This window comes from Bufo bufo, chromosome 3 (genome assembly GCF_905171765.1).
Source record: "Bufo bufo chromosome 3, aBufBuf1.1, whole genome shotgun sequence".
NCBI lineage: Eukaryota > Metazoa > Chordata > Amphibia > Anura > Bufonidae > Bufo > Bufo bufo.
This window is the reverse complement of record NC_053391.1, coordinates 398,475,133-398,500,637: the sequence shown is the minus strand read 5'-3', so window position 1 is coordinate 398,500,637 and position 25,505 is coordinate 398,475,133. Positions and strand designations below refer to the sequence as shown.

General features: G+C 41.4%; 1 protein-coding gene and 1 long non-coding RNA gene across 2 annotated transcripts in view; one reads left to right on the top strand and one right to left on the bottom strand.

Annotated features, from left to right (window-relative positions):
* Nucleotides 1-25,505, bottom strand: part of CALN1 (calneuron 1) — a 489,140-nt gene that overhangs the window by 149,059 nt on the left and 314,576 nt on the right. The window lies entirely within an intron of this gene.
* Nucleotides 3,037-24,025, top strand: LOC120995546. The gene is made up of 3 exons (XR_005777620.1): nt 3,037-3,216; nt 6,991-6,996; nt 24,015-24,025. It is a non-coding gene; the product is annotated as an uncharacterized LOC120995546 (long non-coding RNA).

Genomic DNA, 25,505 nt, shown 5'->3' with positions numbered 1-25,505 from the left:
AAAATAAAATAAATCTGCAATGTAAAATCGATAATAAAGATCAACTACAAACATAAACATATTTCACATAAAAACTTACAGTTACTTGGCTTAACCCTTCAACACTTTGGCCGGGGGCTCGGCGGAGCTGATGTTGTGCTTTATCCTAATGAGAAAGATTTCATAATAAGGATTTGGAGAAGGGGCAGAGGGATAGCAGAGCAGGGAGAGGCTGGTGCTGCTACTAGGGGGTTATACCATGGGGGAGTAATAAAGCCCACCATAATGCCCCCCCAGTAGTAATTATTCTCCTTATAATGTGCAAAACATACCTCTTTGTAATGCCCCCAGTTGAGCTAATGTTCCCATAATGTGCCAATATAAAATACCCCTTCTCAGTGCCCCGTAGATGACCCCCATAGTGCTCCCCCCCTTCCCCATAGTACCCACCATAATGTGTCCCAGTATAAAATGCCCCTATACAGATCCCCCCATATAAAATACCCCTTCTTTTTAGCCTCAGTAGATGCCCCTATAGTGCCACCCAATAATCTGACAGTAATAAGTGCCCCAATAGATGCCCCCAATCATGTGCCAGTAATAAGAGCCCCCCCACCATCATGTGCCAGTAGCCAGAGCCCCCCCATATCATGTGCCAGTAGCCAGAGCCCCCCATATCATGTGCCAGTAGCCAGAGTGCCCCCCTATCATGTGTAAGTAGCCCCCCTTATCATGTGCCAGTAGTACCCCGATCATGTGCCAGTAGTCATCCTTATGTGTCAGTAGCCCCCCTTATCATGTGCCAGGAGTCCCCCTTATGTGCCAGTAGTCCCCCTTATGTGCCAGTAGCCGTCCCTTATGTGCCAGTAGCCGCCCCTTATGTGCCAGTAGCTCCCCCTTATCATGTGCCAGTAGCCCCCTTATTATGTGCCAGTAGCCCCCATATCATGTGCCAGTAGCCCCCATATCATGTGCCAGTAGCCCCATATCATGTGCCAGTAGTCCCCTTATCATGTGCCAGTAGTCCCCCTTATCATGTGCCAGTAGTCCCCTTATCATGTGCCAGTAGTCCACCTTATGTGCCAGTAGCCCCCCTTATGTGCCAATAGCCCCCTTATGTGCCAGTAGCCCCCCTTATCATGTGCCAGCCCAGTAGTCCCCCTTATCATGTGCCAGTAGTCCTCCTTATCATGTGCCAGTAGTCCCTCTTATCATGTGCCAATAGCCCCCTTATGTGCCAATAGCCCCACTTATCATGTGCCAGCCCAGTAGCCCCCCTTATCATGTGCCAGCCCAGTAGTCCCCCTTATCATGTGCCAGTAGTCCTCCTTATCATGTGCCAGTAGTCCCTCTTATCATGTGCCAATAGCCCCCTTATGTGCCAATAGCCCCACTTATCATGTGCCAGCCCAGTAGTCCCCCCTTATCATGTGCCAGCCCAGTAGTCCCCCCTTATCATGTGCCAGTATTGTACCTATCTTAAAAAAAAAAAAACACATACTTACCTCCAGCGATGCGATGCAGGCCTCTTCCGGCCTGTGTCCCTCGCTATACGGCTCAGGCGGCGCAATGACGTCATCGCGCCGCCTGCACCGGCCTCTGATAGGCTGCCAGCACTAGGCCGGCAGCCTATCAGAGGAACAGGAGGGGACACACCTCTCCTTCCCCTGCCGCAGCATAGACATCTGTATCGCCGTCCTGAGGACGGCGATACAGATGACTATGGAGATGAGCGCTTCCACAATGGAAGCGATCATCTGCTGCTGTGCCCTGCCGCTGGCCGCCCCCACTTGTCACCAGGGCCACGGCCTTGCGGCACTCAGGACTGCCGGCCTAGCGGGAAATTTCCCGGAATCCCGGCAGGCCAGTCCGGCCCTGCTTGTGTCACCGCCAGCTCTCTGAGAAGCTCTGGCAGACGTTCTTCTGTACCTCTTGCATGATGTTCTTTGTTTTGGTTTCACTTTGTCATCTCTTTTCATTCTCCCAGCTGTCATCCATTTACACTGATTGCCTCCCTTTATATTCCCTCCCATACTGCCTCACTTTGCGGTTTATACTACTTCCTGGATTGTCTTCACTGCTAGAGGCTGCAACTGCTGGTTCCTCAGATAAGTCTTTTTCCTTTATTTGTGTTTCCGTGCTGGCTTGATTCTAGGTGACCCTGACTCCCGTATTAAGTGCAGGGAGTCTAGGTACGAGGGCATGCAATCCTCTATCATAAAGATCTTTGCATGGGCATAGCAGTCAGGGAGAGCTCTAGGGGTTTTATAGGGCTCACCCATATGTTCCTTAGTTTGGGATCAAGTCAGTCGGATGTTTATTTATAACTTCCAGTTTTCTGCAACACCATCCGTGACAGCTTGTCCTGCGGGCATTGTGTACTGTAGCGTTGTCCTGTTGAAAAACCCAGTCGTTACCACACAGACGAGGGCCCTCAGTCATGAGGAATGCTCTCTGCAACATCTGGACATAGCCAGCGGCCGTTTGACGCCCCTGCACTTCCTGAAGCTCCATTGTTCCACTGAAGGAAAAAGCACCCCAGACCATTATGGCGCCCCCTCCACTGTGGCGCGTAGAAAACTTCTCAGGTGGGATCTGCTTGTCATGCCAGTAACGTTAGAAACCATCAGGACCATCAAGGTTACATTTTTTCTCATCAGAGAATAAAACTTTCTTCCACCTTTGAATGTCCCATGTTTGGTGCTCTCTTGCAAAGTCCAAACGAGCAGTTCGGTGGCGTTCAAGGAGACGAGGTCTTTGAAGACGTTTTTTGTTTTTGAAGCCTTTCAGTCTCAGATGCCGTCTGATGGTTATGGGGCTGCAGTCAGCACCAGTAAGGGCCTTAATTTGGGTCAAGGATCGTCCAGTGTCTTGACCGGCAGCCAATTGGATCCTCCGTCTCAGTGCTGGTGAACTTTTTTTGGGTCTTCCACTTGACTTTTTAGTTCCATAACCCTCAGGATCATTTAAGAAATTCCAAATGACTGTCTTACTGCGTCCCACCTCAGCAACGATGGCGCGCTGTGAGAGACCCTGCCTATGCAGTTCAACAACCCGACCGCGTTCAAAAAGGAAGAGATTTTTTTGCCTTTGCCATCACAACATGTGACTACCTGACAGAAAATGACAATGAATCCACATCTTTGCACAGATTTGGCCTTTTAAAGGCATGTGGTCCTAAACGTTGGATAAGCTGAAAAACAGACTGTTTCAGTTTAATCGTTATTTTCAAAAAATGTTTTGTCTCACTCTCATTTCTTCGTGTTGTATGTTGAAGCTCTACTTGGAACCTTGTTAAGATCCAACAATGTAAAATATGATTTTTTGCCATTTTTCAAGTGGTCTTAAACTTTTGATCAGGACCACCTTACAATTTTTGCTGGAACTTGTTCTGATCGGCCTAAAGGAGTATTCTGGTCTGGAACTAAGCCATGAATATCTTTATTTGTTACAAATACAATGCTTTTTCGAACCTTACAGGTCCGATTGTCAGGCACTTCACAACATGTATTTAAACTGGAGATAAAAACAGAAGTAGTGGCATAGATTATGCAAAAATAAATCCGTTAATCACCTGCCCAATAAATACATTACAAATTACAATATACAAAAAGGGGTTTAAATAGATTTACATAGAAATATAATTAGACTTACAGGTTAAATAGTGATTAAAGTGTGGTTGATGTTAGACAGTGTAATATATCAGCATGTGCATCACGTTCTAGAGCACCGACATTTACAGTTAATCCATTATTTTAGTGATAAAGTTAGTGTGCCTCAGTATTAAAGGCAGGTGTGATATATCTCTATGTGCATCACTTTCTAGTGCGCCAACATTCACAGTTAATCCGTTATTTTAATGGTACACTCACTGTTTTAAAGGCAGGTGAAATATATCCAGTGCACCAACATTCAGAGTTAATCCGTTGTTTTAGTGACAGAGTTACTGTACTCTATGGCCAACAGATATTTGACAGCTGCAGTGTCAGGGTTTGCCAGAGGGATGACTACTGGCTTACCCACATTGTTAGACCCTCAATACCAGTCAAAAATGGGGGCATTTTTTAGACCTTTTGAGAGGGATGCAAAAACAGACTACTATAGAGACATGCTGTGTACTTGGTTGGTCATTGCCTACCAGCACCATCACCGTCCTTAGGAAGGTCTGACTGGGGGAACCCTCTGCAATCATTCTCCATTCCAATGACTGGTGTGAGGGGTGTGGGGTGCTCAGGAGCAGCACCAGCTCCATAAGCAGCAATTTAAGTCTAGAGTGACATGAACAATTTTCTTCAACTGCTTTCTCAAGAAACCACCCAGCAGCAGTGGGACATGCAGCAGAATCTCAACCAACAGGTGGTGGCATAATTGTACTGCACCCTGTGACCTATGATCCAAGGTCTCCTGGACTAGTAGGCATGCAAACTTGAAGTGTGGGCGCAATTGGCCAAGTTTGTCAGGGGCATGCTTTCCAACCAGTAGTGTAGCATCAGAGCAGGTGTTCAGTGCGGCGGGGCATAGTTCTTGCTTTTGCTCCCAAAATGTTGAGAGACTAACTTTGATAAAGATGAATCATGGGGTGGATCAACCAGGATTTCTAGACACTGGTGCCTGATGCAACAGATCATTCTGCTACTACTGATCACACTGCCAACACAGGAATATTCTGCAAAATGGGGTGTTATTTCTGGCCACGTGCTGCTGCCACCACACTCATGCTTCCACCTGCCTGATGCCACCTACCTGCTACCTCTACTGCCATTCCTACAATGGAGCTTCTTGGTCTACTGATATACTGTATACATGTTACATTTTTACAATGACATGCATACCACAAGCCCTTGCTATCACACTGCTGTTGTTGGGTTCTGCTACTACTGTGATCTGCCACCATATTGTGCTGTGTGCCACTGCTGCTGGCACCCACTCTATCATGGGGCCACTATTTCCACTGGTATTGCATCGCCATTTTTTCTGACAGCCATATCTTTTTTATATTTCTGTCTACAGAGCTGAGTGTGGGCTTGGTTTTTTCGGTACAAACTGCAGTTTTTATTGATAAATGGAAGGTACATGTGACTTTTTGATCAGTGTTATAAAATTCTTTAGGGAGGAAAATGTGACTTGTGAATAGTTTTTTATTTTTTTCCATTACGTCATTCACCGCACAGGAAATGTAAAAAAAATATTTTATTAGTTCAGTTTTTTTTTTTTGATACGGTGAAACCTAATATGTTTATGTTTTTATTGTTTATATATTTTTATATGTAAAATTGGGAAAGGAGGGTGATTACAACCCTCCTTTGTTCCCTTGTCCCTTCACCCTAATAGAGATCTATAAGGGTGAATAGCATTATATCATGCTTCCTGCTGAGCTGTGCCTCGTGCACAGCACAGCATGGAGCTTACCATAGCAGGACTGTAAAGCTTCAAAGTCTCCAGGCTGCCATGGTAACTGATTGGATTTCACTGCGGGAACACCGATCAAAAGGCAGAGGGAGACGCATTCCTCTTCCTTACCTCATAGATGCAGCAATCAGCTTTAATTGTGGCATATTAGGGGTTCAATTACAGGGTTTGGCAGGATTACTGCTCCCCGTCATTGCGGCTGGGTGCTGTATGATACAGTCGCACCTGCCATGTATGCCACTCATTGCAGCAGCCCGTTCCATACATTCCCTCAGTCACAGTGACGTACGGGTATACCTGATTTATAGCAATTCGAGATGAATTAATTTGGAACGAAACAAATTGCTTGGGTAACAGCAAAATTGATTAATCAAATTTTACAAAAATTCTCTTATCTCTAATGATAATTATCCTAATTCGTTTTAGTGAGTTTCTTTTCTAGGTCTTATAATTTTAATTATTATTTCTGTAGTTATTCTCAGGGCCAATATGCCCTTTATATTTGCTATTGACATGGCTTTTTGTACTCTGCCTGTACCATTAACTGGAACTGTCAGATTGGGGGCAGCAGTGGATGATGCTCCAAGTCTTTCCTCTGGGACTTCATGTTTATACCACATTCTTTGTTAACACACCGCATAATTCTTTTTGTCCCCATTCAACTTTTTAATTGTTAATTTTTTCTGTTAATAATCATAAAATCGGGGTGATACCTATAATTTTTGTTTTACTGTAAAATAAGTCCTAAATCCTCCAACATCCTCCAACAGTTGGGCAATTAATTATTTCCTTTTTTGGTATATAGTCAGTCTAATAGGCTGAAAGGCAGCTATCTGAAAGATCTTCCCAGGTCTCACTGTATACATGGTCATCTTTTATATGAGTTTTAGAGCTTCTCATAAATTATCTTCTGCTTTTTCTAGGGACAATGTGAGGACCCATTCGAGCCTCCCTAGGGCTATGGTCTGCTTGCATTGACTTGTTGCCCCAGTGTGCTGCTCCTGCATCCAGCAGTTCTACTCATACCTAGGGGTATGTCCAAGTACAAACAGTCTGCCAGTACTATACTGCCCTAGACTTCCTTTACAATCACCAGTGAGCCCTTACCCTTATCCTGAGCACACATGGTATGTAAGAGACAGTTTAAGCTCACAGCAAACAGAACTATGACTCATATTGCCATGACAGCATTCAGAGGGTAAAATAACTGCAGGTCACAGAAGACAATTTATGGGGGAGAGTTTATGAGAGGCACTATCCAGAACACAATACACATTGATTACAGTACAGATGCTGACTAATAAGCAAGAAAAAAACAATACATGCATAGGCACTCAAACACATTATAAATGAATTCTATTATGACTGGAGTAAAGAATGCACATACTATATTCTGGAGTGAAGATGTGGCTGCCATACACAGAAAATAGCAGTCTGAGATGCTAAGCATTCTGCATTGTTCAAGCACTGAGCTCTGGACAGGGAAGGGGCCTCTGCACTGAGCACAGATGCTCACTGTACTCTGGACCTAGCAACTGAAGAAAGACATACCAACTTCCTTCAGTCCATCTGTTGCTAAGGACGAGATTCACCTAATAACAGTGAGTGGTAAGCAAAATTGCTGAAAGGAAGACCCCTAGAGGTAGACAATTTAGTAGTGTTTTAGGGTGGATAACATGATTTACAGATTTGCTCAGGTCCACCTAAAGTGACCTTTGAGAAAAAGGTTTTTGAAAAGTTAGTGCCCATTTAAAGGCAGAGGGGAATGTCAAACGTAACCCCTGTGTAACGATCCTTTCATTTAGATATCAAGAAACAAGGTATGTACCGTATTTGATGATGTGGTTCTTCCCTGTGCTTGTCTCCAAGCTGGTTAACCTATAAGTGACCAGCCTGTTTTGGGCCTTAATGACCAAGCGTTATTTTAATATTTTTTTATTTGTTGCATTCCAAAAGCTGCACCTATTTAATTTTTCCATTGATGTAGCCCTATGACTCCTTGTTTTTTGTGGGACAAATTGTAGTTTTGAATTGCATCATTTTGGGGTACTAATAAATGAATGATTTAACTTTTATTAACTCTTTCTAGGAGGTGATGGGTAAAAGCAGCAATACTGCCACCTAGGGACATTTACTAAGCCTCTTCTGCTACAATTCTGGAGTAAAAAGTCACACTTTATGCACCATTGTGCATTTGCCTTTTAATAAATTAGGTGCATCTCATGCCAGTCCAGGGAGATCAAGACTGGAGTGTGGGAAGGTCAGTCTTGATAAATTTTCCTCTATTGAGATTTTACATTATAACTTTTGCAATGTTATTTTTTTTGTCATAAATAACATTGTTCTCTGGATCATTATGATTACAGTAAAACCAAATGCTTATAGTTTTTTTTTTTACACTGCACTTTATCTTATTACCTTTGCACAATAAAAACCTATAAAAATATTATTGCATCTCCACATTCCAATACATATAACTTTATTTTTCATTTTACAGAGCTGTGTGAGGGCTTCATTTTTCAGGATGACTTATAGTTTTTATTGGGATCAATTTGGTGTATATAAGGCCCCTTGCAGACGACCGTGTTCGGATTATGTCCGGATGCGTTGTGTATGCGTTCAGTGAAAACTGCGTGATTTCACAAACAAAGCCATTCAGTTTTGTTTGCGATCGCGTTCAGTTGTTCAGTTTTTATCAGGTGGGTGCAATGCAATTTACTGCGTTTTGCACGCGCGTGATAAAAAACGGAATGTTTACAAACAAACATCTCTTAGCAACCATCCGTGAAAATTGCATCCGCACTTGCTTGTGGATTTTCATACAGCCCCATTCACTTCTATGGAGCCAGCGTTGTGTGAAAATCGCAGAATATAGAAGATGCTGCGATTTTCATGCAACGCAAAAGTGACGTGTGAAAACCACTGCTCATGTACACAAACTGATTTAAATGAATTGGTCCGGATTACGTGTGGGGCGCAATGCGTTCGCATCACGCATTGCACCTGTGCGGAATTCTCGCTCGTGTGAAAGGGGCCTAACACTTCTTGATCACTTTTTATTCAATTTTGTTGTGGTAAATAAGCAAAGAACAGCAATTCTGACATTTTTTCTCTTTCATCGTTCACCATACGGGATAAATTACAAAATATTTGTGTAGTGTGGGTCAGTACAGATGTGGCAATACCAAATCTGTGGAGATTTTATTTTTGCAATTTCTATCTATGAAAAAAAGGTGTTTTTCACTTTGATTTTTTTTTATGTTATAAAACATTTTTTTTGACCATTTACTTGTTCCATAAGGGGACTTTAGCAGTTGATCTTTTGATCACTTCTATAATACCCTATACTAGTTATGCAGTGTAGAATATTATACTGTCAGTGCTTTGCTGACAGTCACCAGCAGGCTGCAGCAGAGAGACACAGCCTGATTGGTATTTACTGCAGGCAGGACTGGGGTTTTTATTAGGCAACAGGCTGCCATGCAAAGAATGACATCACAGGGTGCCGACCGGAGACAATAGGAGCTCCCTCCCGCTAAAGCACTTAGATGCTGCGGTTGCTATTGACTGAATCATCGGAAGGGTCAAACTGACTAGATCAGCATTTCTGTAGGCCCAGGCTGTTAGAGAAGGGGTCTGGCTCTCCAGTGAAAGTCAAGCTCTTGTCCTTCACTGCACAGGAGACCCATGCAGTGCTTAGATTAGGCCGCTGTAAAAAGAAATATGAGTGGACACTAACAGGTTAAATGACAATCATGAGTTTCACAGCACTGTACATACATGTATGCAATCATGGACCATACTAAGTTAAAGGGGTTGTCCGAGTTATGAAAAAAAAATAATATAGCACTGAAAATCTGATATATAACTGAGCTAAGCAAGTTTTATGCAAAAAAAAAGAATATATATTTCCTCATTTCCCTGATTCTTTTCTGGCCCTTTGTTTACATGCAATAAAAACAATCTCTGCCCCTCCCCCTGCTCTGCTAAGGGAGTGAATACAAGAGCTGCCCTGAGTGACATGTCTGCCTGCTGGGAGACTCTGCAGCATGTTGTATGTGTAGGACTACAAGTCCAAGCTGTATAATGACACTGCTAAGGGAGTGGATACAAGAGCTGCCTCGAGTGCTGGGAGAATCAACAGCAACTTGTAAGTGTAGGACAAGTCCCACCTGTATAATAACACTGCTAATACACACAGGATCTTCCCCCTACCTTCTTGTGCAATGCTCTCTCTAGTCTGTCAGATCCTATGCCCAGAATGGTCACTTCCTGCAGTCTGTGCAGCTGAAGGGGTTAAGAATCTTAGGAGAGAGAGTAGACGGCAGTGAAGGGGGCGTGGCCAGCACAGCGACGTCTCGTTTACAGGCTTGTAAACAACCTTTATCAGAGCAGGGAGAGAAGCCGACATCACAGGTCATGTGACCCTCAGTGAAATCTGAGAAACCAGCAATTGGAGATAAAGTGAGTGAATTGGAAAGCTGTTACATTTGCTTAGTTAGGAACATAGAAAGAACAAAATAATAACTCGGATAACCCCTTTAATTCCTCAAAGAAATGCTGTAATTAACATGTAGGTGAATATAAAGAAAAAAACACTGGTCCACTTCTCATGTCATTGCAGTTTCCTTCCCTGATAAGTGCTATTTGTTCTCAGATATGGAATTATGAAATATAAATGCATGCAGGAAGCCAGCCAATAAGGCAATTAAAGACCTACTGCCTTTTCAGATCACAGACAAGCTCTAATCCATGGCTGGCTCATAAGTATTACACAATCCCACCAGCAGCTGTTACTAATAATTAGGACTTCTTGCACAAAAATAATTACTAAAAAAAGGTATTTTAAACTATAGGACAAAATTATTGCTGAGGTTCAATCAACACATTTTCTATGCAGTTGACAGTAAATGTCTGGAACCAAAAAATAAATAAATACATTAAAAAAGGATTTGGCTGTTTACTGTAATGTATACATGAAATGTCTACTTCTTTGCTTTAAGGACATGGGTGTCCCTAAAAGGAGGAAAAAAATATGTTTTAGTTTGTACATTAAAAAAGTTTTCCAGGACTTAGATTAAAGGGCATCTGTCAGCAGCTTTGTACCTATGAAACTGGCTGACCTGTTACATGTGCGCTTGGCAGCTGAAGGCATCTGTGTTGGTCCTATGTTCATATGTGCCCGCATTACTGAGAAAAATGAAGTTGCAATATATGCAAATGAGTCTCTAGGAGCAATGGGGGCTTTACTGTTGCACCTAGAGGCTCATCACTCTCTGCAACTGCTGTACACTCAGCACTTAGATTGACAGGGCCAGGCAGTGAAAACATCAACACGCCTGCAATCAAAGTGCAGAAGGCATGGGTGGCAGTTGAGGAGAAAGCAGAGTCTCTAGGTGTAGAAGCAATGCAACCGTTGCTCCTAGAGCCTCATTTGCATATATTAAAACACATTTGAATGGAGCTGAAGTGCAGTACCATTACATAGTGGATGGAATATTTTGACTATGACTCCATTCACTGTATAGTTTTCAATGCCAATGGCTAACCAAGGTATTTGATATTTGATGACCTATCCTGAGGATAAGCCATCAATATCTAAGTACCAGAAAATCCCTTTAACTATTTCATATTTCATTTTACATCAGTCTTTTTCAAGTGGATGGTATATCACTAAAATAACTTAAACTCCTGCTTAGAAGAATAGAAAATCAACCTTTAAAGGGTTTCTGTCACCAGAATTAACACTATTAAACTGGTTGACATTACCGATGTGCTAATGTCAGCAGACCCTAACTCTCCAAATCTTATGCTTATGGATGCCCCCATTACTGCACAATTTTAACTTTGATGATATGCTAATTAGCCTCTAGGAGCATGGGGGGGGGGGGGGGCATTGCTCCTGCTCCTAGAGGCTCTGTTTGCCCACCTCAAATCACGCCCTCCCGTCCTTGATCGTCAGGGCCAGTGTTCGTCTTCTCATGCCGGCCCTGTGTGCTGGATAAATCTCGCACCTGCGCAGTCCGAGCACACAGGGCCGGAAGGAGGAGACGAATGCTACCTGGCCCTGTCAATCAAGGACGTCAGGGCAAGACTTGAGGTGGGCGAACGACGCCCCCCCCCCTGCTCCTAGATGCTAATTAGCATATCATCAAATTTAAAATTGTGCAGTAACGGGGGCATCCATAAGCATGAGATTTAGTACAGTTAGGGTCTGCTGACATCGCTAATGTCAGCCAGTTTAATAAGGTTAATTCTGGTGATAAAAACCCTTTAAAGTAAATGTCTAAATTCCTTTTTTTGTCTTCATAGCACTTTATTCACATCATTATTTACTAGAGCCATATTTTGTCCTGTTAATACTATCATTTTTTATACTTGGGCAATGTTCACAAATTATATAGGAGCAGAAAACCAGAATTCAAACTGTGAAGGATATGTTGCATGACAGACACCTTTGAATTATAATAGGGTCCCTAGGTTCAATCATGGTGTTGGTCATTTTATCAGAAAAATAGTGCTGGATTTTTACTATTTTTCCAACAAGTATCTTCAAGGGTGCCTCAAATGCAGATGGCAATTGATGGAAAAAAACTATGACCGATCCAGGAAACCGCATTATAATATTGGTCTTTTTAGTTTTTAAAATCTGTACAGGCACATTAGAAAGTAGTCAGCTTTAGTTGAACATCATTAGTGTTATTTAGCAAACGTTACTTGTGTGGATCGATTAAGAATCTAATACACTGACCAAAAATATAAACGCAACACTTTCGGTTTTGCTCCCATTTTGCATGAGCTGAACTCAAAGATCTGAAACATTTTCAACATACACAAAAGACCCATTACTCTCAAATATTGTTCACAAATCTGTCTAAATCTGTGTAAGTGAGCATTTCTCCTTTGTCGAGATAATCCATCCCACCTCAAAGGTTTGGCATATAAAAGGTGCTGATTAGACAGCATAAATATTGCACAGGTGTGCCTTAGACTGCCCACAATAAAGGGCCACAGTTTTGCCTTGCTGGTGTGGCCACCATTTGCCTCACTCAGTGCAACACATCTCTGTCACAAATAACTGATCAGGTTGTTGATTGTGGCCTGTGGAATGTTGGTCCACTTCTCTTCAATAGCTGTGTGAAGTTGCAGAATATTGGTAGAAACTGGAACACGCTGCCATCTACCCTGAACAGTGAAAACCGGGACTCATACGTGAACACAACGCCTCTCCAACGTGCCAGACACCATTGAATGTGAGTATTTGCCCACTTAAGTTGGTTACGACGACGAACTGCAGTCAGGTCAAGACCCCGATGAAGACGACGAGCATGCAGATGAGCTTCCCTGAGATGGTTTCTGACAGTTTGTGCAGAAATTCTTTGGTTTTTTAAACCGATTGTTGCTGCAGCTGTCCGGGTGGCTGTTCTCAGACAATCATGGAGGTGAACATGCTGGATGTGGAGGTCCTGGGCTGGTGTGGTCACACGTGGTCTGCGGTTGTGAGGCCTGTTGGATGTACTGCCAAATTCTCTGAAACGCCTTTGGAGACGGCTTATGGTAGAGAAATGAACATTCATTGCACGGGCAACAGCGCTGGTAGACATTCCTGCAGTCAGCATGCCAATTGCACGCTCCCTCAAACATTGCGACATCTGTGGCATTGTGATCAAACTCCACATTTCAGAGTGGTCTTTTATTGTGGGAAGTCTAAGGCCCACCTGTGCAATATTCATGCTGTCTAATCAGCACCTTTATATGCCACACCTGTGAGGTGTGATGGATTATCTCGACAAAGGAGAAGTGCTCACTAACACAGATTTAGACAGATTCCTGAACAATATTTGAGAGTAATGGGTCTTTTGTGTATGTAGAAAATGTTTCAGATCTTTGAGTTCAGCTCATGCAAAATGGGAGCAAAACCGAAAGTGTTGCGTTTATATTTTTGGTCAGTGTAGATATCTATTTCAGATAAACAATAGATGGCCTTTCAATAATGGTAGATTAGTTTGGTATAAAAACTAAGGAGAAGGAAAGTAATGATACAATTACTGTACTTATTTGCTGCTAAATGTATTGAACCAGTTAAAAATGCATTCATTTAGCCACCAACATGTCGTGGACACATTTCAATATGCCAATGAACAATCCATTTAAGATCACAAGCGGTTAAATAGAGTCTTTATTTGCTCTTCTGTAGAATTGCTTTTTTATTCCCAAAGGAAAAAATGACATCTGTTCCCTGTGCGGTTATTGCTCTGACAGTTTAATGATAGGTCAATATGGTTTCACAACACTTCATGTCTGTGTTGGTTAAAAAACTGTTCTGAGAGAAAAGTAATCCAACCTCCAGAATTAAAGCTGCTATTAAGGACCAAAGAGCTGTTGGGAATAAGGGGCCATTTACCCAGTAAGTAATCTAGTGTCCTCATAGATCAATGGTGTTATTATCCATACTTCCATAACTGCTTTTGCTATTTATTTTTTATTTTTTATTTTAGAAGCCAGTTTATGTAGGCCTAATATCTGAATTTTTTAAAACATTTTAACAATACTAAACTGTCTAATATTGAGACTATAGGCATGATATGAATCCCAAACACAGTTGTGGGTATGGGGCCATAAAGACTTTTTACAAGGGTCAATGATTGGGACAATTATTGGGTAGGACCACTCCTTCCCCATAATTTCTCTGAGTAAAGAAGCTGAGAAAGCATCACTGATGCAGTCTCCTAAATCATCATTTCTGTACAGCAGATTGTGCTGTCTAAACAATGAAAGTGTATGAGGACAAGTGATCACTCTAGTGATCACTTGTCCCCATACAGCGGAAGTGATTGCTGCATGTAAAGACATCTTTCACCTCCTGTAAGGAGCAGGCAATTATTTGAAATAAACAGTTAATTCCCGATAATTGCTTCCTGTGTTGGCTGGTGTAAAGGGGCCTGTAGAGGAGGTTTGCACAAGAAATGCATCTAGGAAATTATTGTTGTTTTCTGCAACTTAGAGACTGTTATTATTATTAATAGTGATGAGCGGCAGGGGCAATATTAGAATTCGTGACATTTTGCAAAAATTTTTTTAGAATATTCGTCATATATTCATGAATTTGAGAATTCGCGATTATATTAGCTTTATATGCAGATAGAGTGCTCCAATATGTTCGCGCATATTTTTTCGCAATACATGCAACTTGTGACATCACAGCACTATGTCTGTAGCATATATGTAACCTATTACACTGCCTAACACCCTGCACTGGAACCTATCAGCTACACTATAGATCAATCTAACCTACACTGACTATCTCCCGCTAACTATCTGAATTTTATATATAAGTTAAATTTCTAATGTAATACAACAAAGCACAGAGCACAGCAATGACACTGCTGTCTCCTTCATAACTGCAATAAACTTTAGAAAATAGCTGCTGGGGGTGTTCTTATATAGTAAGGGGTAGGCAACTTTCCTATTGGTTGCTAAGGATGTTGCTAAGCTCAGACAAAGACATTGCTGCCTTCTCATTGGCCCACAAGCAAGAAGAAGGGAGGGATCATGGGTTCAGATGAAAAAAAATCTAGAATATTCGTGAATACGAATATATAGCACTATATTCTAAATCTTCGCGAATACTCAAAGTTGCGATATTCGCGATTAATATTTGCAATTCGAATATTCGCGCCCAACACTAATTATTAAGCCTCTTGCATACGACCATATCTGTTCTGCGGTCAACAAATTGCAGATTTGCAAAATACGAATGCAGTCCTTGTGTATTACACACTTCTCGTGGACCCTTTAGTAGAAATGCCTATTCTTGTCCACAAAATGGACAAGAATAGGACACATCCTATAACTGGATGCAGACAGCACACAGATAACATCCGTGTGCTTTCCGAATCTTTTGCAACCCTATAGAAATTGGTGAGTTTGCATTCAAACTGCAAAGAATGTGGATAGAACACGGACTGAAAACACAGTCGTGTGCAGGAGGCCTTGGTGTGGTCCGGTCTCATCTGATTATTCTTACAGGCCTTAAATGTTCAGAAAAAAAATTACATAACATTTACTATGAATATTCCTTTAAAGAATTTGTTGCTGTGCAAGACTGCCAAGGTTATAGGCTCTTAAGCAAACTCAACAAAAGTAGCAGATACTGTGCTTAATAGATATTTCTACTGTAAAACTCATTTATAAAGCTAGACGTACTGTGGTGATATTAATTGTAGCTACTATAGATACTTTGAAAGACATTTTCCATTTGCAGTTAATAATGCACTATTGTAAATGTGTAAAATATGATTGATAATTTGGGCCACCACAAATATTCAACAGACCTTCTTATCCCTCAGGGCGTATTATTAGTGAGTAAACGCTAGATAACTGTACAGAGAAGCCGATCATTTTTAACAGACGATAAGAAATGTGCATTTATAACATTTTATGAAGCTTGAGTTGGGAGGTCCAATGCCATCAGATAACCGACACCCAGCACCCCCTCTGATCAGCTGTACGAGGAGACAGCGCTTGAAGTGCGCACGTGCCATCTCCCTTCTCTCTCCCTGTCCGCTGCTGCTGTCTATAGCCTTTGCAGACGCTAATGTCCGCGACCAGCACTAATGCCAATCGCTGACTTTTAACCCTTCAGATGCCGTGGTCAAATGTGACCACAGCATCTGCATGCCCTAAAATATGACGGGTCAGAATATGGCGATGAAAAGAAAAGTTTTTTTTCCCAGTATTAAAATGCAATAATATATAAAATATATAAAAACTGTGGCGGAATGGTGCTTTTTAAATTATTCCAGCGCATTTGGAATTGCATTTCTTGCTTCCCACCACTTTTTTTTTGCAACTGTATAAGGCGCCATTAGAACGTGCATCTTGTCCTGCAAAAAACAAGCCATCATACAGCTATGGGAATGAAAAAATAAAAAGATTATGGCTCTGGGAGGGCTGGGAGTAAAAATCTAAAATATGGAAAATGTCATGGTCATTAAAGGGTTAATATCTAAGTAAATGAAAATAAATGTTCAGATCTTCGTCTATGCAATATTATAATGGATTGGTTATACTTTGCATTTGTATCAAGCAATAATCTGCCGATATCTAACTCTGCTCTCAGATGTAGACAGTGCTCCATCAGTTCTATAGAATGGAGCACTGGATTGAAATGTGCCATGCTGCTCCATTCACAACTCTGGACCCTTTCTTTACGGGATTATGGGGAGCGATTATACCCCTCATCTATACAAGACAGGGTCAAATGTCTTTTCAAAGTCCAAAAAACCATATCCCAGCTACTTATATTTCCAGGCTTTTTCTCACTTCATAAAAATAATTCAAGGTAACATAGTAACATAGTATATAAGTCTGAAAAAAGACATTTGTCCATCCAGTTCGGCCTGTTATCCTGCAAGTTGATCCAGAGGTGTTTTAACAACTTAGTAAAACCATGCTGGCTATCACTGCTACTATTATTTCTTGTCACTCCTGCATATAGTCCCTTAAGAGCTCCTCAAACATTTTTCAACAATGGATGTTAAGCTTACTGGTCTGCAATAAGATAAATCACATATAATGGGCATTGTTTTACATAGATGAATTTAATCAGTTTGGGAGCAAATGTCATAGGCTGAGATAAAGGACAAAGCTTGAACCCCTTAGTGACCACGAATATGCCTTTTTACAGCGGTCACTAAGGGGCCTTAGGCTGGGCCACTGCCTTTTCATGGTGGCCTGGTCTAAGTACTGCACAGGTACCCTGGACTGCAGAGAGTGGGGGCTTGGCTCTCACATGAGAGCCATGCTCCTGGTCTAACAGCCGGGACCAGCAGGAGTGCCCATCTGGGTTGTTTAACTTCTTACATGCCACAGGCAATGGCACCCTCCGCATGTAAGCGGTGAGAGAGGGAGCAGTTAATCAGAAAGTTATGTGTACCCCAAATTGACACCATAAAAAAACTACAACTTGTCCCACAAAATAGAAGCCATCATAAAGCTACATAGATGGAAAAAAAATAAAAAATTATAGCTCTTGGAAGGTGACTATGAAAAAAGGAAGAAAAACACATGGTCAGATGGCCTGGGGTCGTTTCACGGCGAACGTTGCTCGTTCGCGATTTACCGAACATGTGGCGATATTCGCACGCACCATATTTTTTTGCATAGCGCTGAACTTTGACCCTTGACACATCCATCAGGTGGTACAGGACAGCCAATTGAAATGTTTCAGCACATGGACACACCCCCAGCCCTAGAACAGAACCCGATCTGGCAGCCATTTTACATTATGTGTTTTGCCAGTGTAGGGAGAGGTTGCATTTTGGAGCAGGGACAGTTAGGGACCCAAACGCTAGCTAATAGGGCCACAAAAGTCCTTTTTAAGGACTGGTATGGGTGTGCTATTGATAGGTGTGATATAGAGGGGTGTGATATACTTATAATATACTTTCTAGCATATAAATTATATTATAGTGTATTTTTATTGTGCAGCAGTTGTGTGCGGTTCTGCTGCGATACCGCAGGTAGATAGAGGGACAAACGCTATTGCAGTAACTAATTGCAACAGGTGTGATATACCTGTTGCCCCAAAAAAACTGCTTGAGGGCTGTGATATACCTTCCTGCACAAAATCCATATTGAGGGGTGCTATATACCAGTTTCCGCCAAATACTGATTGAGGGTGCTCTATACCTGTTTTTGCCAAATACTGATTGAGGGGTGCCATATACCTGTTTCCGCCAAATACTGATTAATGGGTGCTATATACCTGTTTCTGCCAAATACTGATTTAGGGGTGCCATATATCTTCCTCCACAAAATACTGATTGAAGGGTGCTATTGCTATATACCTTCTTCCACCAAATACTGATTGATGGCTGTGATACACCTGCTTCTACTAAATACTGATTGAGGGTTGCCATATACCTGTTTCTGCTAAATACTGAGTGAGGGGTGCTATATACCTGTTTCCGCCAAATACTGATTGAGGGGTGCTATATACCAGTTTCTGCCAAATACCGATTGAGGGGTGCTATATACCTTCTTCCAGTAAATACTGATTGAGGGGTGCTATAGATATATAACTTCTTCAACCAAATACTGATTGAGGGCTGCAATACACCTGCTTCCACAAAATACTGATTGAGTGGTGCCATATACCTGTTTCCGCCAAATACTGATTGAGGGGTGCTATATACCTGTTTCCGCCAAATACTTATTGAGGGGTGCGATACACCTTCTTCCACAAAATACTGATTGAGGGGTGCTATTTCTATATACCTTCTTCCATCAAATAATGATTGAGGGCTGCGATACACCTGTTTCCGCAAAATACTGATTGAGGGGTGCTATATGCCTGTTTCCGCCAAATAGTGATTGAGGGGTGCTATATACCTGTTTCAGTCAAATACTGATTGACGTATTAATGGAGGTCACATGGGTGACCACAAGTGAGGAAGAGGAGGGGAGTTCAGAGGGAGAGTTGAAGCAACAGATAGGGAGGAGAAGGAAGAGATGTAGGCAGAACTCGCAGCGCACTGGAGGCAAAAAGAAGACTGCAAATGTATCTGGAGCAAGTCATAAACCATGCACGGTCACATTTTGCACAACCAGGACGCCGGCACATGGCTCCGCAGTGTGGGCATTTATTTAACGTGTCAGCTGCTGATAATATTGTTACCATCTGCAGCCTGTGATGTCAATGCATAAGTCGCAGTAAGCCCAACACTCACCTACGGACGACCACTTTAAGAAGGCACCTGGTCTCCCATCACCGAGCCCAGTGGGAGCAACGCCGTCGGAACCCACAAAGCCACATTCCCATCGCTCCACGTCCTGCCTCTTCTGCTTCTCTTCTCTCCTCCCATTTGTCCTCCACTCCACCTTCCACCTTCCACCATGCCATCGTCGCGTTCATCTGGCACAAGGCAGGCTTCCATGGCCCAAATGTTCGAGCATAAAAAAATGATGATGCTGGATAATCCTCTTGCCAATGGCTGACCGCTGGTTTGTCAGAACTGCTAGCTCACCAATTACTGCCATATATATTGGTGGACTTGGAGGCCTTTAGAAAATTTGTTGGCACACTCCAATGGAAGGTCCCCGGAAGGAAATATCTCTCCCAGAAGGGCATCCCTGAACTATATGGCCACTAGTGTTGGGCGCGAATATTCGAATAGCGAATATTAATCGCGAACATCGGCACTTCGAGAATTCGCGAATATTTAGAATATAGTGATATATATTTGTAATTTTTTATATTCTAGATTTTTTTTTCATCAGTAACCTCCCTTCTTGCTTGTGGGCCAATGAGAAGGCTGCAATGTCTTGTGGGCCAATGAGAATGGCTGCAGGAGGAATGAAGACCGGCAAAGAAAACAACGGTCTTGATAAATTCCCCCCTATTTTACTATGCTAGTTACTGATATAGTGTATATATGGGGCAACTAATTGTTTGCTGCTAGGTCTAAAAAGAATGATTCATGCAGAATGATTTCCTTATTGATGTATCACTTCAGGCAGGCAACATTAATTAAAGGTTAAAATCATTTTACAATCAGCACATCTCCAGAATAAAGTATCATAAGATTAATCATTATGGTTCGGTTTATTACACTTCGTGGACAAGTCACACCACAAAAAAGGCAACAAATACTGTATGGTAAAAATGCCTCATGTATTTTTATCACAATTGCTGTGGTTTTGCAAAGCAGAAATTGGCCACAGTTTTTCCAGGTGAAACATACCACTAAAACCACGTGGGCATAACCACATCACTAAACCATAGCAATAACTGTTAAAGCACTTGCTGTCTGTACTATGCAGTTCTGTTGCTGCAATTTGTAGACATAGTTGAAGTGACACAGTGACAAGAAGTAAACTACTGATTTTGGCAATTTTTACAGTGTGTTGTATTGTTACTGAGGCACAGTCGACTGTAACAAACTCTCAAGGTATACCTTGTATGATATAAAAAAGATTTACTATCCTAGGCTCCATTACCTAATAGCTAAAATAGCATTAAGTTTCATACCTACATATTAATACAATCTTAGCTACAGGGTAATTGGAGTCAACGATAAAAGATATCATACAATATAATACCACCAAGGAAGTCTTGAGAGCCTGTTTGCTACAATTCAGATTTATTTGAGGTTCATTGTAATCATTACACTTGGCTCCCTGCATTATGACATGACACATGTGAACCAACCAATTGCTTTGGATATCATTTTAGGAGTGGATGGTAGTCCAGCTACTATTCACTACAGGCATTATATAGCATTGCTATTTAGGCAATTGTATGGTAACATTATTTGGCCAAGGGATGACCATGATACTGTTATTTTTGCATCATACTGTAAGCAGTTTATAATTTGACTCTGAATTGTGTACTTATTTGTCAACTACCAAAATAGGGTATCACACCCATCCAATGTGGTTCCGTCTTTACATGTGAAATAAATGTATTTGAACAAATACACCATTTCAATGAATACTTCTTATTGTTATCTTTTATTTGCCAAGCACCAACTGCATTGCATTGAAAACTCCTTTCCTATACTTGTTGTTGCAATGGAAGTAGTTCGCCCCTCGTCCGTCTTTTTTCTAAACAATATAACCTTCATTTTAATAATCTTTCTAGACACTGTAGTCACTCATTCCATTTATTACTTTGATTTGCCACCATTGAATCTGTTCACACTCTACTTTCTTCTATCTTTCTTCTATACTAGTGGCTAAAACTTCACGCAGTGTTCCATGAGGAGATTTATCTTGCCATGTGCTTCAGAATGCTGGCTTGAAAAAGTTCCACAATAGGGTCTTTGCGCCATTTTGGTGTTACTTGCGTTAAAATGTTGCAACTTTTTGCATGTTTACACCACTTACTCCAGTTTTGAAAAGTGGGCGAGAAAGTGGATGTAGTTAGTTATGCTAACAAGTTTTACTACAGATTTATCACTGCCATTTTTAAAAAAGTTACAAAAAAGGTGAAAACTCACTCTAGTGAGGGGCTGGTGTAAAAAATAAATTAAAAAAAACAAGTAACATCTTTAGACAAAAATTTTAGGTTTAAAGATGCAAATTTATCAAACAAAGTTAAATGTTTTGTAAGAAATACAGGTTTTAGAAATAATGTATGCATTATATTTGATAGATTATGAGGGATTTATTTGTGTGAATCAGACGAGTAGGTAACTGTACATGTGTATACATCATTAGGTTATATCTTGCTCCTTTTGCCTTATTCATATTCTCACAAATAAAGGTCTTGTAGGATCCTGTATCTCTTACATATGCTGATTGGCAGAGAACAAAAGGCACTCAAAATGTGTCAATAGGAGAGAAGTATATAATGCTAAAATAACTGGTTGACCAAGATTCAGTTTCTGGAAACGCCCACAGACTCTCAGATAACTGATATGGGGGTTGACAACGAAAGGGGTGTTAAGAGCTTTCAAGGGATAAAAGATCCATGTTTGGGGGTATAGGGGAAAGCTGGAGGAAGCTGGGAGAAAGTTGGAAGAAAGAGAATGAAGTTGGAAGGGGACAGGGGAGGAGACTGGTGGACAGATCTAAAAAGGCCATGTGTGTTAAATATGTACTTTAAGGTTTAAGGAGTTGTCTGTTGTATATTTTGTCACCTTGGATTGGTGAAGTAATTGTAATTATTGTTATGTGTGTATACATCTCTCTCTATGTAATATTTATTTTTATTCCACTGTAACTCCATATATACTCATCAATAATAATAAAAATAATATTGCAATATCAATTTTCTACACTATACAATATATCTTTTTTTTTATACATTCACTCTTGTGTCTCATTTATTGCATCCAACCTTCGAATCAAACCCAGTAAGAAGGTGTATTGTATATAGTATATATTTAATATATATTTATATATAATAATTTCTTACAGTTTGAATAGGACCAAATACTAACCAACATTTATGGCATCCAATGACTTACCCAGTCATTGGAGCCGTTTAGATTACTTTGACAGGACAGATCCCTCATATAGAGTTATACACTTATTTCATTGTGATACTCCAGGATAGCATCTCTTTGAAAAACTTCAAACATTTTATCCACAATAGAGGTTAAAGGCATATGAGGGGTGTTCAATAAGTTATCTACTTCACCATGTTTTGTCAGGTTGAGACATGTCAGACATGTCTGGATATGCAAAGCACACAGTAACCGTTCAGTCTGATGAAAGTACTGGAAGTGACAGGATTGCAAGTGAAATACAGTGTGGGTCTGCAAATTGAGGGATGTGGAGCTTTATTCCGAGATTAAATTCCATACAAAGGAAAAAAAGAAGCCTAAACAAACCCATGAAAGGATGATAGCTGTATTTGTTGATGATGCACCTACCTTCTACCAAGCAAAGTTTTGGGCCAAGTAGTTTAAATGGGGTAGTAAAACAATTATTAAAGGCCCCTGTTCAGGGTGACCTGTCGAAGCATTTTCAGAGGAGATGTGCCATAAACTGAAGGCCACGATTTTGGAAGATCATCAGGTCAAAGTAACTGCTATAGCTCATTAATAGGCATTTCAGTTGGCACAGTTTCCAATTTCATTCATGATGTTTTGATGAAGTCAAAGGTCAGTTCCCGGTGAGCGACATGAATGACGCCTGAGAAAAAAACTTGTCTCCAGCAATTTAGCCAAGAGGATTTAGACATGTTAGACAAAATCCAGGAGACTTCTATTCTCAAATTATTATGGGTGATGAAACATGGGTCCACCACCATGATCCTGAGACCAAACAAGAGTCCATGCAGTGGAAGCACAAGGGGTTACCAACTCCAAAATACTTTCATGTGCAGCAGTCAGCTGGAAAGATCATGGCAATAGTTTTTTGCGATACAGAAGGCGTTTTATTACAAAAATTCATGCCACACAAGACTATTACTGAAGACAACTATGCTTCAACAATGAAGTAATTACATGAGGCAATCAAAGAGAAACACCGTGGAAAGTTGTCAGGTGAGCTGCTTCACAACAATGCTCCAGCTCACAAGTCTCGCAAATCACAAGCTACTATCAGGGAATGCATTTTCAAGGAGCTTAACCCTCCCCCTATAGTCCAGAAGTGGCTCCTAAGGATTACTTTCTCTTGAAGAAATTTCTGCATGGTTAACGATTCCCTGATGATAATACAAAGAGGCGGTAACAGGGTTCCTGTACCAGCAAGAAATCTCCTTCTATTCTGAGGGCACCCAATCACTGAAGATGAAGTGGAATAAGTGTGATGAAGTCAAGGGGATTAGTAAGTTCAATTGTCTCCGAAAACGTTATTTTCATATTCAGGAAAATAACTTATTGAACTTATTGAACACCCCTTGTAACATTTAACTATTTTAGTCTGTCCCATGGACTGTGAATTTGGATATAGGTTGCATGCTCAACCACTTCTTTATTCAAACTCTACACTGTAGTTTGATAAATATCTCCCTGTGCATCTAACTTGTGTTATGTGAGTCTATTTCTTTCCCTGAACTTGTTTTGCAAGTACTTATTTTCTTTCTTTGAATTTGTAATCTAATGGGTTTTGCCTTGTATGATGCTAATGGTGTTCTCATTTCCAACTGAGAAAGTTAGTCAGATAACTAGCAAAACATTTTCAAGATACGGTAAAATACAAGTCGAGTTGCTCTGACTTATTACACAGTTGAATCATATTATAATAACCATATCCTACTTTCAATGTCAGCAGTTTATAGCTCATATTATGAGCTGGCTTGGTGGGTATATAAGTTGTGATAAAGGCTGTCTGTACACATATCCATAATTTCTGTCATGAGTAAAAGAGGCCATTTTTTGAACTGTTCTCTAGGTGCTGTGGTTAAAGTTTATTGTGAATGGACAAATAAGCGAGTGGAAACTGCGGAGCACTACGTGTCATTGATGTGAGCTGTGAGCGTCGGATATGAAGGTAAGTGAGGGCAGACCAACAGGCTACAGTGGAGCAGCTCACTATTAAAATGAGACAGGGGGCACCAGACTGTGTACAAAACAACAATTCAGCAAACCCTACTGTGTATAGGGCTTTGAAGTAGAAGGATGGTCACCGTGCCTCTGTTAATGAAGTTGCAACGGCAGAAAAGGCTTCAATTTTCACAGCAGTAACAGAATTGGACATCCACTAATTAGCAAAGGGTTGACTTCTCCGATGAGTCACGTTTTCCGAATAATCTAACAGATGGACGTTGGAGTGTCAGACAAGAAACATCAGAGAACAAACAAGGTGGTGGTGGCTGCGTTATGGTTTGGGGAATGTTTTTGTGGCATTCTCCGGCCCACTCGTCCATGTGGAAGGCACACTCAACCGACTGGTGAATCCATCCTTGTAGATCACGTACACCCATACATGCTGATTGCCTTCCTGGGGCCAGATGGGATCTATCAGCAAGTCAATGCGATATGATACACAGCTAGAAATGTCCAACATTGCTTAGAAGATCATGACCAGGACTTCCAAGTACTACCCTGGCCAACTAATTCCCTAGACTTGAGCCCAATTGAGTATCTGTAGGACCACCTCGATCGTGCTTGCTATATGCAAGCGCGTAGCTATAGTGGAAACAGGGGAAGTGGCTGCTACGGGGCCTGAACTCAGAAGGGGACTGTGTGGGATGAGGACTGAAATATTCTATTGTGAGGGACCTCTCAACAGTACTATACAATTACATTATATTATATACAGTGACAGTATATACAGTGACATTACATACAGTATATACATGTAGGAAACTGACAGATCAGTTGTCTGACCTGGTATTAGAGAGCTATCTTAACTACCTACAGGAGTGATGGGGTTGCTGGGGAGGCGGGGCTGGCCCAATAAAAAATGTGGTCCCCCATCCTCCATCAGCCTCAGATCAGACCCACATCTGCCCCCCCAACCCCCATCAGACTGAGATCAGACCCCCAATCAGACCCTATCAGCCTCAGATTGGACCCCCCAGCCCCAATCATCCTCAGATCGTACTGTTGCATGCAGCAATTTTTTCAGAATCCCAGCACTTATGCTGGGGAGTGGAAGGATTCCCACTGTATACCATTATGGTCTATGGGGTCCTGTGGGCATGTGGCACTATCTGC